The 14,802-nt window shown below is 36.3% G+C and overlaps 2 protein-coding genes across 26 annotated transcripts in view; one reads left to right on the forward strand and one right to left on the reverse strand.

Moving 5' to 3' along the window:
* Positions 1-14,802, reverse strand: part of LOC311423725 (uncharacterized protein) — a 126,375-nt gene that overhangs the window by 44,560 nt on the left and 67,013 nt on the right. For 11 of the 22 annotated variants that reach the window (XR_014685805.1, XR_014685810.1, XR_014685813.1 and 8 more), the window contains one exon: positions 13,775-13,962. The exons of 10 other annotated variants lie outside the window; for them this stretch is intronic. The gene's annotated coding sequence lies outside the window, so the exon portion shown is untranslated. Of the gene's footprint in view, positions 1-13,774; positions 13,963-14,045; positions 14,148-14,802 lie in introns of all 22 variants that reach the window. One more of the 22 variants, XR_014685819.1, reaches the window with a different exon arrangement.
* NGF (nerve growth factor) overlaps positions 1-14,802 on the forward strand; it is a 29,110-nt gene that overhangs the window by 2,595 nt on the left and 11,713 nt on the right. The gene's annotated exons all lie outside the window — the stretch shown is intronic.

Below are 14,802 nucleotides of genomic sequence, written 5' to 3' on the forward strand. Positions count from 1 at the left end.
TCTTCTCTCAGAACTTGCCTCATGGTAAAAGGGGTGAAAGGCCCATGTAACAGTGCTACTACTACTGCTTGTCTTTCTCAGTAGGTCACACAGGCCAATGTATTTAAGACAATTTCTACAACAGAAGGATCTCCCACCCTGGGATGGATGTCCTATGGGATGTGTGTGTTTTGTTTTCCTGACACAACGCCCTTTTTGCAGCTATGCTGAATTCATGAAGCATTTGCATGTATGTGTATTTATACCCAAAAATATGTGGCCAAGAAAAGCAAGATCATTTTTGCTTTTGCCAAGAGATAGTAGTATCTATTAATGTGATTCGTGTGCACCCTATTTGCCTGATCCCACTACCACTAAAAATATTTAAGTAACATAAATGGTAGAAAGAAAATCTCAGATCCTTGATATAAACCTGTACTATGCCCTTGTCCTGAATATTGCTTGTAGCTCTGGTCATTATCCACATTTCAGAAAATATAGAATAAAGTATAACAAGACAAGGTGAAGAAGGCAACAAGGATGATGAAAGGGCCTGGAACAATTTGCATATTTAGAGAAACTACATAGATTACCATTTCTAAGTCTGGAAAAGAAATGGCTGAAAAGGTATGTAGTCAAGATATTTAGAATAATAACTGTCCTGACGAAGTTTAAATGGAAGTGGCTGTTGTCAGTTCAAAAATTGAGGAGCGGGAAATGAAAATAGCATCTGACACATTCAAGGCAAACAAGAGAAGGCAGTTTTTCTCTCCATTCATGATAAAATTAAGGAATTCCTTTCCACGGGGTATTGTAGTTTGCATGGGTTCAGCAAGTGATCAGACAAACTAAAAGCAAATGCATTACCTCTGCTTCAGAAAATCTGTGATTCAAAAATGACTGCAGAGTGGAAGAGTATACTGAGGAGATGATCCCCATATGGTTGCTTTATTCTTACATCACTCCCTAAGCATTATTAGCCTTCTCCTCAGTGTTTCAGCCTGTTGAATACTTGACTTATCCTAACAAGAAGAACAGTAACTACATATTTGCTATGGGATGCTGGTTCACTGATCAAAGTATGGAGATTTTGGTAAATTAAAAAAAAAAAAAAAAAAAAAAGTAAATATAGCGTTATTTTTACTGAAGTGTTCAACAATTAGGTGTAAGCATGTATTCATGTAAGTTTCCACCAGAGAAAAAGATTAATGCTGAGATGTACAACTATTCAGGCAAATCAACCTAAGCAGATTATGACTGAGATACTCGTGAAAGGCCTAAGAAAGTACATCTGATTGATCTTGTGAAATTCAGTGAAGTATACTCCAAATGGGAAAACATAATTTTATCTCAGTTCCTTGTGGCCTGTTTATTTGTAGAGCTGACATTTTATTTGAGACTTCTAACTGAACTCACATCTTTACTAACTGTTTTCACTAAAAATATTACACATACAGTTAAGTAAACAGTGTGGAAATATCACACCATTAATTACACTTTCACTATACCTTTCACTCTGAGAACTGCGTCACCCCACAAAAGGGAACAGTCCAGAGAATGGCCATGCAAACACTGAAACCTGAATGAGAAGAACCACTCACATATTCTAAAGTTGAAAGACAGATGTGAGATGTCAACTTGACATTGCTAACCAGTCCCGAAATACAGCTGACTTGCTGTTGATGAATTAAATGGTTTTTTCAGTCTGCAGCATGTATAAAGTGAGATTTTGTGCTCACAAATATTGATTATCTGAGATTAATAAAGACCCGCAAATAAGTTACAATGTACTGTAAGTATGTATGTAGACATCATATATGTATGTATGTATACAATATATGTATGTAGACATCATATATGATGTAGACATATGTAGACATCAGGCCCTACCTACATACATACATACATGAATGAGACTTCTATGGCATAGTATCTAAACCCAAAATTTAAATGACTGAACAAGGTATTTTGAAATAACATGTAGGAAGGTTTTACTGCTAAGCTTCTGTAATAGCTTTTGAATTTTCTGTGCCACTGCTAAATGAATGAAACACCTTTGACTCATCCTTGGAGGCAATGTTTTTCCCAGTAAAGAGACATTCTTCTTTTTTTTTCCTAGGCTCTTGTATTTAAAGTAAAGCTTTGAGATATTATGGCATAGTAGTTCACAGTATCAGAAGATATATTCATACTTTATCAGATTCACATCTTCTATTGCTGGGAACGGTTGTATCACATAAATATGGCTTCCAAATTTAATTGTGGTATCCCCTAGAATAAACTCTTTCATGGTCACTACACATAGCAAAAGTCGTGGCCTGAGCTTTAGAACCCAAACACTAACATGGTCACCCCTCAGTCTGACAGTCCCTCCAAATATTTGTTGAACACAGCTCTGGTCACTTTCAGAAATTGTACCTGCAGTAACCAGACCACTTGATGTACTCCAAAATCAAATTTCCTGGTCCCATAGGGTACGTAACAGTGTGCTAATAAAATATCAGATTCTGCTTCCATTGAGTTGTTACATATTAAAACTGCCATTGTCAGTGCAAAAAGATTCAAGCACTAATTAAAAAATAATAATAAATAAAAAAGATATAATAATATCTATCTATAATCAATAAATAAAAAAAGATGAACAAAAGGTAAGACAATTTCTTTGACTTTGTTTTGGGCCTTGGCTTATATATTACTGACAAAAACATTATGACCGTGTATGTTATTCAAATACAAAGCTCCTTCCAAGAATAAAATCAGTGAAATAAATGAATAACTGATAGAATTAAACTGATTCTGAGTTGTGACACAAAATTGATTTAGCTCAGTTAGCTGTTAACTGTTCAGAAAACTAATGGAAGATTAGACTGTTTCTGACAGTCCTGACCTACAATAAGTAAGTTAGTCAAGCACAAAAGCAGATTATTTCCTTGACAACTTTCTGTTTGCTAATTGTGGATTTGCTTGTCTAAAAATTACTATTCTTTTCCTAATCTCAATCATTTCATATTTTTCCCTCTGTATTGTGATTTTTGTTGTTGTTGTTGTTGTTGTTATCTAGCTCACCAATTGGCTTTGATTGTCTTTATTATTTATACTACCATGTGCAATCTACACTACTAAAAATAAGGTATCGTCAGAATTTTTTTGTGATGGAAATTTGCCAGGTACCTCATTGCTATATATTACTTTGATTATGGCATATTTAACAGCTCTGGGTGACTGAATATGTGTTTTTCTATTTTGAACCATATCTTTTATTTTTGGAAGCCTTTATATGCTGGGTGATTCAGGTATTTAAAAAAAAAAAAAAAAAAAAAAAACAGCTGTGGTTGTTCATAAGGAGATTTGCCCACTGGTGAATGACACAGCCTGTATTTTCTGAAATGCATCATTTCCTGCCCATTATTTCATGATCCTTTTCAGACACTCCCTGTAGCAGCCCCAGACCTGCAAGGTGTCTAGGTGCATACTTTACCACAGCCATATGAATAGCTCAGTTGAAATATTCATTAATATATTTCAAGAAAAACTCACAGTTCTGATGAACCTAATTCGCAATTCATCTCTACTGTAGCACTGTACTTCCACTGATCATGAAAAAGATTACATTGTGCCCTTTAGGGAGAGTCAGCTGGGCACATCAGCTGCAGTGGGTCAGCAGGCAAGAGTTAACTCTCAAGCTGTTTTTTGACTGCAGCTGTCCATATCCTTAATTCTCTGTTGCTTTCATATTTCAGATTGAAAACCAATACTTCTACACAGCAGCCACACAATGTCATTGTCCTTCAATACGTACTGGAAAGGGAGCCTAGAACAGTCTCTGAAAATTTACAGTTTTCATCTTATTGAGATCCATGAAGCATACTTTCTAAATGCAACATATGGACCACTACATTGCATAGTCTGCAGACAGCTGATGCTCAGAGGTTTGTGACTTCACAGGACAATTTGTTTCAGGGTAGGAAGACCTAAGAAAGAAAGGGCAAATTTTTCAAAAGTAGCTTCTAATTTACAATTGCACTATATTTGTATTTAGGACTTGCTTAGCAGGTTCTGAATCAATATGTAGCCTGAGAGTACAACCGCTTTGGAAATTTGATCCCAGGAATGGAAAATCAGACACTTAAAAACTAAGATACACACAAATAATGTTTTCTATAGGGCACTTGCTAAAAGGAGTATGCTAACTATAGTATGCTATTCCATAGTATAGTATAGTATAGTATAGTATGCTATTCCATTCCCTATTAGCTTCTGCTTACATTTCTGAAAGTCCATGGGAAACAAACTGCCCATGTGGTGTTGGCATTTAAATTTCTGTCCATTTGGTCCTAAGGTTTTTAGGAAGTTAGAAGAAAAAAAAAAATCTTTCTAATCATTCATATTTAGTATAGTTTCATAGTCCATTCAAATTATCATTTTATGGCTGTTTACAGATCTCAAGGAACCAAGTACACTGATAGTGTGAATTGCTCAGAACTTAAAGAGACCAACATACATGAATGTAATCATGGGGGGGATAAGTATTCTGAATTATATTGACATGCTAAGTCTTTTTAATTAAATATGCAGGTGTATATAGGAATTGTGGCTGATACTTTATACAGCTACATTTCATTACATTTGAGTGATTTCTGGATTCTCTAGAAAGCCAAAGGACTCCCAAGTAGCCATCAACTTCCTTCTGTTTTGTAATGTTATATCATGCTTCCAAATTCCAGCTAATTTCACTTTCACTTTTTACCAGGAGCCTTGTTGAACAATGTTGCACACATGCCCCACATGAATAAAGGCGTACTCTTTACCTTGCCCAGTGATAGTGATACAACTTTGCATTGCAAAAGTTACAGCTTTCTGTCTGAATTAAGAAAATCTCTTAATAGTCTTTTGTAGTTAAGGGATATATGCTCTTTATGTACCAGTAAAACAGCAGGAAATTACATACACCCAAAAATATAATGTGGAGAATATCTTCGGTTTTCTATGACTTTCTGTCTTTTTGTGCGTGCATGTATTAGCAATTTATGAACATAAGTAGAATTACGGACACCACCTACAACATCATATTTGAGAAGTTTTTTTTCAGGTACAGACCTTTTATAATTTATGATTACCAGAAAATGTCACATTTGTATGTTTTTTTGTTTGTTTCTTCTATCCTAAAAGTTTGTAAATATCAGGGAAAAAAAAGAAATGTATACTTTTTTATTGGTGTCATCTCCACACATCTAGAAAAAGGCTGAGTTTCGTGTTGACTTTCAACACAGAATATACTTCAAAGTGGCACAAATTTTTGGAGAGAGAAAGTGAGAGAGACAGAGAGACAGAGAGAGAAAAAAAAAAAAAAAGTATAAAGTGAGTTGTACAGAGTTCCCTGAGAGAAAGAAGGCCTGCAAGTATTAAGAAGAAATGCAGCATCATAGAATAAATTGAGCTGCAAGGGACTTTAGGAGGTCACCTGATCCAAATTCTTGCTAAAAGTGGGGTCCATCTAATAGAAGACTAAGGATCATTTAATAGAAGACTAGTATTGTGTAGTCAGTAACAAGAAGAAAACTTCTGCAGTGAGATGATCAATGCAGAAGCCTGGGGATGGTCAGAGTACAGCCATGCAGCCAGCTTTTTAAGGAATTCAGAACCAAAGAACAGCATTCAGTCTCTTAGGTAAGACTCAGATTGGCTCCACTGATGAAGTATGATGATCAAGTGATAGTGGCCTGTATTTATTACTGGTTTGACACCTACAAGGGTGTTCCATATTAGAAATAAACCATCGTGGATTTTCTTTTTTGCTTTGCCTTTCCAACCAGCTACAGCTCACAGTCATCAGATTTGGTATTTTCTCTTTTTATCCTATTTTCCTCTGAAAAGAGTCCAGATTAAGTACTTCCATCAACTATGATAAATTATCCTTTCACAGGCTAGATTTTTTCCTGACTATTTTTCTCCTGTGATGAGAACTAGGCCCAATTCTTCTGCTCTCCCCACTGACATATTTTTGGACCTATGCAAAATAGTAAAAAGACTGAAGGGACTTAAAATCATGGGTAGATTCAGAAGGCTCATATGCTTGGTGTCCCTTCCACTATAAAAGATAGTTGAACAATCTGATGGCAGGTTCAATAACAAAAGAAAATACTTGTTCATACACCATTTAGTTAAGCTGTTAACTCCTAATCACAAGATATTTTGCTGCTAAAAATGTAAGCAGATTCAAGGAATTGCTAGACAGGTACATGGAAGGGAAATACACAAAATTTTAAGAACACAGAAAACCTCTCTGGCACATAAAGCTGCTCATCTAAACACTGCAAAAGGATAGGGAAGTGATTGGAAAAGTACCACTATATGCTTATCTTATTTTTATATGATCTCTTAAACATCTTCCATTGTTCTATGTCAGAGACAGTAAGGACAAAATGAGCCTTGCATCTGGTCCAGCATGGTCATTCTTTTGTATTGACAGTATTTTAAAGGGGTTCTCTTTAATGGGAAGCAAGCTGATTATTCTCATAACACTGTTAGCAGTTTTATTCATTTTGCTCAGCAAAACAGTTCTTAGTAATTGCTTTTTTTTTACATGGAAGGGAAAAGTACACAAATTGTGTAAAAAGGGATAGCAGAGACAAAAATTTCCTCTTTATCTTGTTTTAACTCCTTTTGTGGGTGCAGCATGGAATCAGCTACTTTTCAGTCAATTACCTAATATTAATTTGAGATTGTGTTATATTCACTTCTTCCTATAATAAAGTCTCCAATCCTGTAAATACGTCTGGTATTCTTTATTCATACATAGATGACGTTCCTCTACGTTACTACCATACATTGGCTGTTTGATAGCATGTGGTGTTTGCTGATGCTCAATATACCAAGTGATCTCATAGAATATCTTGAGTTGGAAGAGACCCACAAGGCTCGTCAAGTCCATCTCCTACCTAAAAATCAAACCATGTGCCTGAAATGCTTGAGTCCAAATTGCTTGAACTCTGGCAGGCTCAGTGCTGTGACCACTGCCCTGGGGAGCATGTTCCTATGCTCGACCACCCTCTTGGTGAAGAAACTGTACCTAACATCCGCCCTGAACCTCCCCTGTCACAGCTCCATGCTATTCTCTTGGGTCCTGTCACTGTCCTCAGAGAGATCAGTGCCTGTCTGTCTGCTGCCCTCATCAGGAAGCTGTACGCCATGAGGAGGTCACCCCTCAGACTTCTCTGAGCTAAATAAATGAAGTGGCCTAGCCATTCCTCATACATCTTCCCCTGTATCACTGAGCTTTCTCCTCTTCTTTGTTTGTCATATTTTTCACTTTTGCATTAATTGCTAATCATATTAATTCCTGCAGGTTACAGACACATGTTAAATAGCTCAATGTCCACAAGACAGACAGTGTCATTTCACAAGTCAGTTCTGTATTCAGACTAAAAACAGCCAATGCTTTTTGTTCAACCCAGTTAGTTTTAAAGTCTGTTTGACAACTAAGAACTGTCTACTCAGTTATGCATTGAACTTGTATAGTAGTTCATCTTTTATTTATAGAAATGGAAAGCCACAGAAACTAGATGTATGTTTATTTTTCATGTCAGGAAGCCTTTCTGTTCCTCTCCTTATTATTGGTGTTTTTGTCTGTGTTTTGAGAGAGAAGAGCACTGGTGTCCTTCCTTCTCATTTCCTCCATGCCTTTTTGTTAATTTCAAAGCAAAGAAATTAAGAAACTATTTAATGAACTGAAGAATTCCTTACCTTCGTTCAATATTTCAAGTTTTTTAAATAATTCAAAAGTCATTTGAATTCAGTTTTCAGCTCTTTGACCTGTGATCTTGCCATCACTTGAAAGTGAAAGAAAGTACTTTCTAAGACAAGAATGTTTTCAACACCACCGAGAAAATGATCTAATATTCTTGGCCACATTTAAAGTTCATCTCTCTACCTATGAAATAAAATAAATTTGAAAAAGCTTATTTCCCACTGTCATATATTTAAAGTCTGACATTGTACATGGAAAGTAGGTGCACACTTAATCATACCTAATCATCAATAATCCTTCTGCTTTTGATTTTAAGCAGGCAGAAAATTACCTTGTAATATGTACAATTTGGTTATCTACTTTAAACCTAGCATTCATGCGAGAAAAAAGCAAGGAAAAGCTAAAATATGCTAAATACAAACATAATAGGCTTCCTTAAAAAGATTTCCGAGTCAGAAACCTACTAGGCATACCTTATAAAATTTCCCTCCAGCTTATTTTTCTTGTATTAGACAACCTAAAATATTAAGGTATTCATAATCTGATGAAAATTGTAGGAAAAAACAGACAAATGCCAAAGAAAAAAACTATTATAAATGCCACAATTATGACTACAATCTGTGGAGTCTGGTCCTTCAACAACATTTATGATTTTCATGGAATCATAGAATGGCTTGGATTGGAAGGGACCTTAAAGGTCACAGAACCACAGAATGAAACCTTGAAACCTTGTTGGTGTATAGTGTATTGCTAGTAAAAGACACGTGAATTTGTAATGATAATTTATATTCCTTTTCACCTTCCCAAAACTCATATAGGGTGGACTCCAAATTAGCAGTTAAAGATGTAATATCACATGGATTTGTGGTAAGACACAAAACCCAGGAAACGCAACTGAAGTTTGGTGAAGAGCTCTGACAAAACCCTTTATCCTCCATTTCTGGCATTTATGTTGGATGAGCCTTATTGGCATGTAATAAATTTATCACTTTGATCCAGTGAAAAAAATAAGAGATAATTGCTTATTTTTAATAACAGATCTTACCTAAGGTTCTCCCACCTTCTTTGCACAGTCTCTGCTATGTAGTATAGTACAGCTGGATGAAAAAAATGTTTAATTCCAGGTGTACAATTTGCAGCCAGACATCTGTGTTGTAAGTTTTATGATTATATGATTGGTAATCAAAGAAGAATACAGTGGTATGTTGTTTAGGGTCACAAGATGATTATGAATACATTAACTGTGACACCGTGTTAAGGTGTTATTTGTGCTTGGAATTTCCAATATTATAAATGTGATGAAATAGCTTCACATGACAAATATTCAATATTCTACGTCAATGCAAGTAGTCAGTAAAATTGTGCAACCATGTGGGTGCAGGAAAAAAGATGACTCATTTACAGATGTGCTGATGATAAATTCTTCATCACTGCACACAACCTGGGGCACATCAGGAATCAAACAAGTATTCAAATAACCACCATATTTCCAACTGGACAGAATCTTGGAGAAAAAAAAAAAAAAAAAAAAAAAAAAGACATAACCTGTCTTCAGCTCCTATTTAAACAGTTTTTGCTGGATATAAGAGAAACCCATAGAACCTTTGGGAATTAATTCCTCTATAAAATAACAACTGAAAAAGCTACTGACTTAACTCCAAAATATCCCACTTCCCTTCCAGGTGGAGTCTTTGCTGCTAGTACTAATACCTGCAAGAAGTTGTGTGGGTCGGTATTATTTATCTTCGAAAGGTTTCTAAAAACTTACTTCATTCTATGAGTCTAATTCATAGAGTCTCTGCAACTTATCTGTCCCAGAAAAAAGGCAGCATTGCATCATTGTCCAGAAAGAAGAATGTGAGAGGGCACATGCCATGTTCCAGTTCCAGATTGTTACTCTGTACATTACAGTATAATCTAATGTAAACCTGTAAAAGTGGAATAAAGTTCTTCAATTTTAAGAGAGCCTTGAAAATCTTCAAATTATTGCAAAGGACAATAGATGTTTTCAAGATGGAATTACTGCATGCCTGAGAGAAAAAAAAAAAATCCTAGTTTTCATTTTATCTAATATTCACAGGTGATATTTTGACACAGTTGACTGAACTTAGTCACTAGATCTTGATTACAGTTTGGCATTTCCTTCTGTGTAGGCTGATCCATCGGGAATGCCGTTCATACTAACACTGAATTAGAGCATGATGACTCAGATGATTAATCAGCTTTCCTTTTTCTTATTAAGAAGCAAATGTTTGCCTTCTCCAACTGCTAAAGTGATGATTGTCAAGCCTATGTTATAACTCACATAGTTTTGGTCACCCCTGACTCACATTCTAAGAGAAGGAAAGTAAACTTGTCTATGATCTCTTACACAGCTGTATAACTGACAAACACAAATAATAATACTGCATCCTGTGTTTTCTGTTTGCCATAAAGTCCTTGTCATTTGAGAGAGAATTTTTTTCTTTCCTGTTTCTTTCCAATCAAGATTTGTCCCTAGTTTGGAATCAACCTTAAGCACATGGTTTATGGGTTCTGACAGTAGTTCATACTGCTGTCAAATTGCCACGGAAACCAGACCACATGAATTTTGCTAGGTAAATCTAGTCAAATCCTAAACAAGATAGCACGAAATCTACAGATGAACCGTGTCTCTAATCTTCAGTCCAAAAATTTGCTGAATTTATGAACCAAGTTGACTAAAATAAAGAAAAAAAAATCCACTTTTAAAAATTTCATCTTAATTAAACGTGGAGCTTCCTTTTTCTTTCATAAATAGGTAAATCACAACAACAGAAAGCCAGCCAGCATACAAAGTATGTGATCATTGACATGAAATGTACACGGTAAATGGACATAATGAACCTAGTTAACCAAATATCAGCTAAAGGCATGATGATTCTAAACAGACAAAAACTGTCACTCTCCCAGCTTCCAACTAAATAGATCTCCCAGCATGGAAAGGTTACTAGTTATGGGGAAGAGTTTAGAAAATTAATGACATTAAAAATGAGATTCATTGGCAACTGTAATTCTAACTCCACTAAGCATCGCCAGAGGCCTGACATGAAGAAACAAGTACTATTTCAAGCAGGCTGCAAAGCCTGTGGACAGATTAACATCTGTCAGAATCATCTACAGTCAAGATCTTACTGATCTTTGACTGCCACAAGTCTTTAGAACATTTACTTTTTCTTTAAAAAAAAAAAAAATCACAGATCTGTGGATTTAGTTCTTATATTTTAAATACCTTTCCCTATTACACCTGGGTGTGATGTAGCTAAGTGTTAAAAGGCAGAAGATGTAGTTCTTCTGAGTTATACACTGTCAAGCCTGGCCTTGTATGTAAAAGAGGAGCAGGAAGCAGTTCTGTTGCTGTAGCTAGCACTGCTAATACTAGCCTCCAAACTGTTGATGTTCATGTTTAGACTAGGTTGCTGTGGACTTTGTTTCTGCCTTATCCCTGTCTATCATTATTAACAAGATTAAGACTTTACCCACATTCTTCTAATTAAAATGCCAGAATTCTGGGAAGAGATTACAAGTCTTCTTCTAGCAAAGTAATCAGGTATTATCAGTATATCTGGGAGTTCAAGTTACCACTTCTTAATATCAAAGTTTGCACAAAGTTAGCACTTATCCATGCAAGCCAGAGAATATACTTCTGACGAAGCACTGTGTTACCTCTGAATATATAGCTCATTATCCACACTGGTTAGAGTAGCAGGTTTCATTTTGTAGTATAGGCATCAACAGCATTTGCATACTATAGTTTAGCTGCAGTGCTGCTTCAAGCTGATGAATTCACTGGTTTTGGAATTGCCATCCTTCTCAATAGTTTAGGTAACCAAAGGTTCTTCACATCTTGCTTGGGACATGTGATCATTTGTGTGAAACATTTTTCCCTTATTAAACTGTAAGAAACATGTCATAAATTTCAAGCTGTATTGCAGTTACCAGCTGTAGCCTTTAAATACTGTTTACCAGTTATTAATTCTGTAGCTTCTCATTCCTATAACAAGTTACTACCACAGGCTTTTCAAAAGTGCCTCCTTCCACTTTGTCTCCTTCCTCTATATCTTTTGTATGGTATGTGAAACAGTACTAAAATAAGTTTTTTTCAGTTTCTGCAAGACTATTTTGAAGAATGTACAGTGAGAATTTTTTTTTTTGCAGCAGCAGCAGTTTGGTCATCCCAGTTCTAAGAATTTACACATTCTATCTGTTGATAGTTCTAACTCTGTAAATGGAAAAAGATTCATCCTTAATGTAATAAAAGATCCTGGGAACAGTTACACACTGGTAAGCACAGTGACAATAATCTTCCAATCCTGTCCTATTTTTATTAAAACTACTGCACTTCAAACGCTGCATACAGGGAAAGTCAATGAACCACACAGGTAGTTTAAGTGTGAATAGTGCAGCAACATTAGTGATTAGCATCACTTTGCAATTTAAGCATTCAAATTTGTTCAGACTAAGAACAAGGCCAAACAGAATTCTAGAAAAAGCACAGAAACATGCAAGAGCACAACTAAAAGGAAAGAGATGGATCTTCCCCATTATACTTTTTGACTGTAGTAAAAAATGCATTCAGTAACCAGATGATGTTGGAATACAGGAAATCAACACATAAGAATATTCATTTCACAAGGATAAGTGCTAGGTCCTGCACTTGGGCCATAACAATGTGATACAGCAGTATAGGCTTGGGGAAGAGTGGCTAGAAAGTTGCCCAGCAGAAAAGGACCTGAGGGTGCCAGTCAACAGCCAGCTGAACATGAGCCAGCAGTGTGCCCATGTGGCCCAGAAGGCCAATGGCATTCTGCCTGCATCTGAAACAGCAAGGCAAGAAGGACTAGGGAGGTGATTGTCCTACTTGAGAGTCCTTTACAGAGAGAACAAAGTGCAAAAAAGTCTTAGTTTAAATGAAGTACAGGCTTTAGCAACCTCTGCTTGAGAACCGGAAACAGGGATTTGAATTCACCTGTCAACCTCAACAATTCTTATAAATCTGAGCTTCACAATACACTTGTCATAGGAACATCTTAGGGTTCTTACAATCATAGAATCGTTGAATCATCTAGGTTGGAAAATACTTTTTAGATCATTAAGTCCAACCATCAACCTGACTTACTAAGTCCCATCACTAAACCATATTCCTTAATGCTACGCCCATACATTCCTTAAATACCTCCAGCAATGGGGACTTCACTACTTTCATGGACAGCAATATTAAAAAGGATCACCTCTTTTCTTTACACTTTTCTGTTTAACTGTCCTCATACATAGAATAACCTGAGAACTGCTCAAGGACACAGGCATTTCAGGGACAGCTGCAGACTGCCAGCAAAGGAAGACGTCTTGCACACTGTATCATCATTCACTTCTCTCTGCATATTGCACAGATCCTCAGTCAAGCATTGCACAAGGTGATGATGTTGCAGGGTGGTCAGAGTGGGGTCAAAATCCAAAGGTCCACTGGTTCTACCTTAAATTTAATTTCACCCTAAATGTCTGTGTGGAGAAGAAAAGCCTCCTGTCTTAAAACATTCACAGCAGCTGCCTCCTCTCAAACTCAGACATAATATAAAGACAGAAAACTCCTACTCACCCTCTGCTCATTGGGTTTGCACCCAGGAGACCACACCATACAGCTAATATACTGACTCAATTCAAACCATCTTTGCTCTCTGGGAGCATTAATCAGATGTTTTGTGTAACAGCTGCCTGACACACTAAGGACACTGGGAGCTTTGCACAGTAAAGAAGTTTGAACTGTATTTTTCTGGCCTCATACCTTTAGTGTCAGGGTCTCATGTAAAGCAGAGCTGAGATTCTCAGAGCATACGAATGAGGTAGCCTAAATGAAGGCACTGTGCTTTCTTATTCAGTTCATGGAAAAGCAGTTTGAATTATTTTTTCTGAATATATATTTTGTTGCTGAGAATCCATTGTTTTGTTACAACCTGTCTTTATGGTTGCCAGCATAGCCTTGCAGCAGTGCATATCACTGTGCAATGGATTAATACAGTAATGGGTAAATACCTTCCACAAAAGATGAAAGCTGAGATGCATATGACAACAGATGTGCATTACTGCAGCGAGGACTGGGTAGAGAAGCAGCGTTCCATGAGGCAGCTTAACTCAGTATTTGAAAGGAGAAGGTAGGAAGACTTGCAGATAGAGGAGGGAACACATTCAGAAGCCACGTGCAGCAGACAAAATGCTTGGAGCTGGAAAGCAAACAAAAAAGAGTATGTTAAGACATTGGTATGACCTGGAGCGGGACTCTATTCCAGAGAATACAAAATGTTACCAGTGTGAAGAAATAGCATCTGTTTCCACACATCCTGAACAGGTACTGAAATCAAGTTTGCAATGGTTTACAGTTAACAAAGGCAATCTTCTAGCCTGGTAACTGTTCAGAACAGAAAACATACAGGGGAAAAAAAAAAAAAAAAAAAAAAAAAAGCAGGTATGGAGCATTTTGCATAATGTTAACACATTTACAGAGAAACCATACTTTAATGTCAAGTAAGTACCAAGTACAAACCTACAAAGCATTAAAGTACATGGGCAAAGTAAAGAAGTCAATTTCTAAAGCTATAATTTGAGTTTTCTAGTAGCAATTTCCACACTGTCAAGTAAAATAAATCATTAGAGAAGAAATTCAATCATTGAGAAGTCTCCATAGGTCTCATGAAGGTAAAAGACCTGATTTAGAAATAAGAATGAATATCAGAGAAGTTTTTGTTTGTTTGTTTTTAAGCAAGGAGGGGGTAGTGGTGGGGGACAAGGGAGAAAAGGGACATAGCTAGTTGTTAGAGAAGGAAACTGCTCAGTAAGAATCCAATGCTACACTTCAGATTCTTCACTTGCTCCAAAAGTAATTTCTACTGATAGACCAAAAGCTAGTGTTGAGGCTCATTTAAAATGGCTTACCATTTTTTGATGGAAGATGCTACACAGCAAAGTAATATTTCGTTTCAGTATGGATTATTTCTCTACTATCTCAGAAATCCCTGAAGGAACACAGAAGCATACCCATTTTGTAAGATGGGAGTTTTATTTTG

This window comes from Aythya ferina (genome assembly GCF_964211825.1).
Source record: "Aythya ferina genome assembly, chromosome: 25".
Lineage (NCBI taxonomy): Eukaryota > Metazoa > Chordata > Aves > Anseriformes > Anatidae > Aythya > Aythya ferina.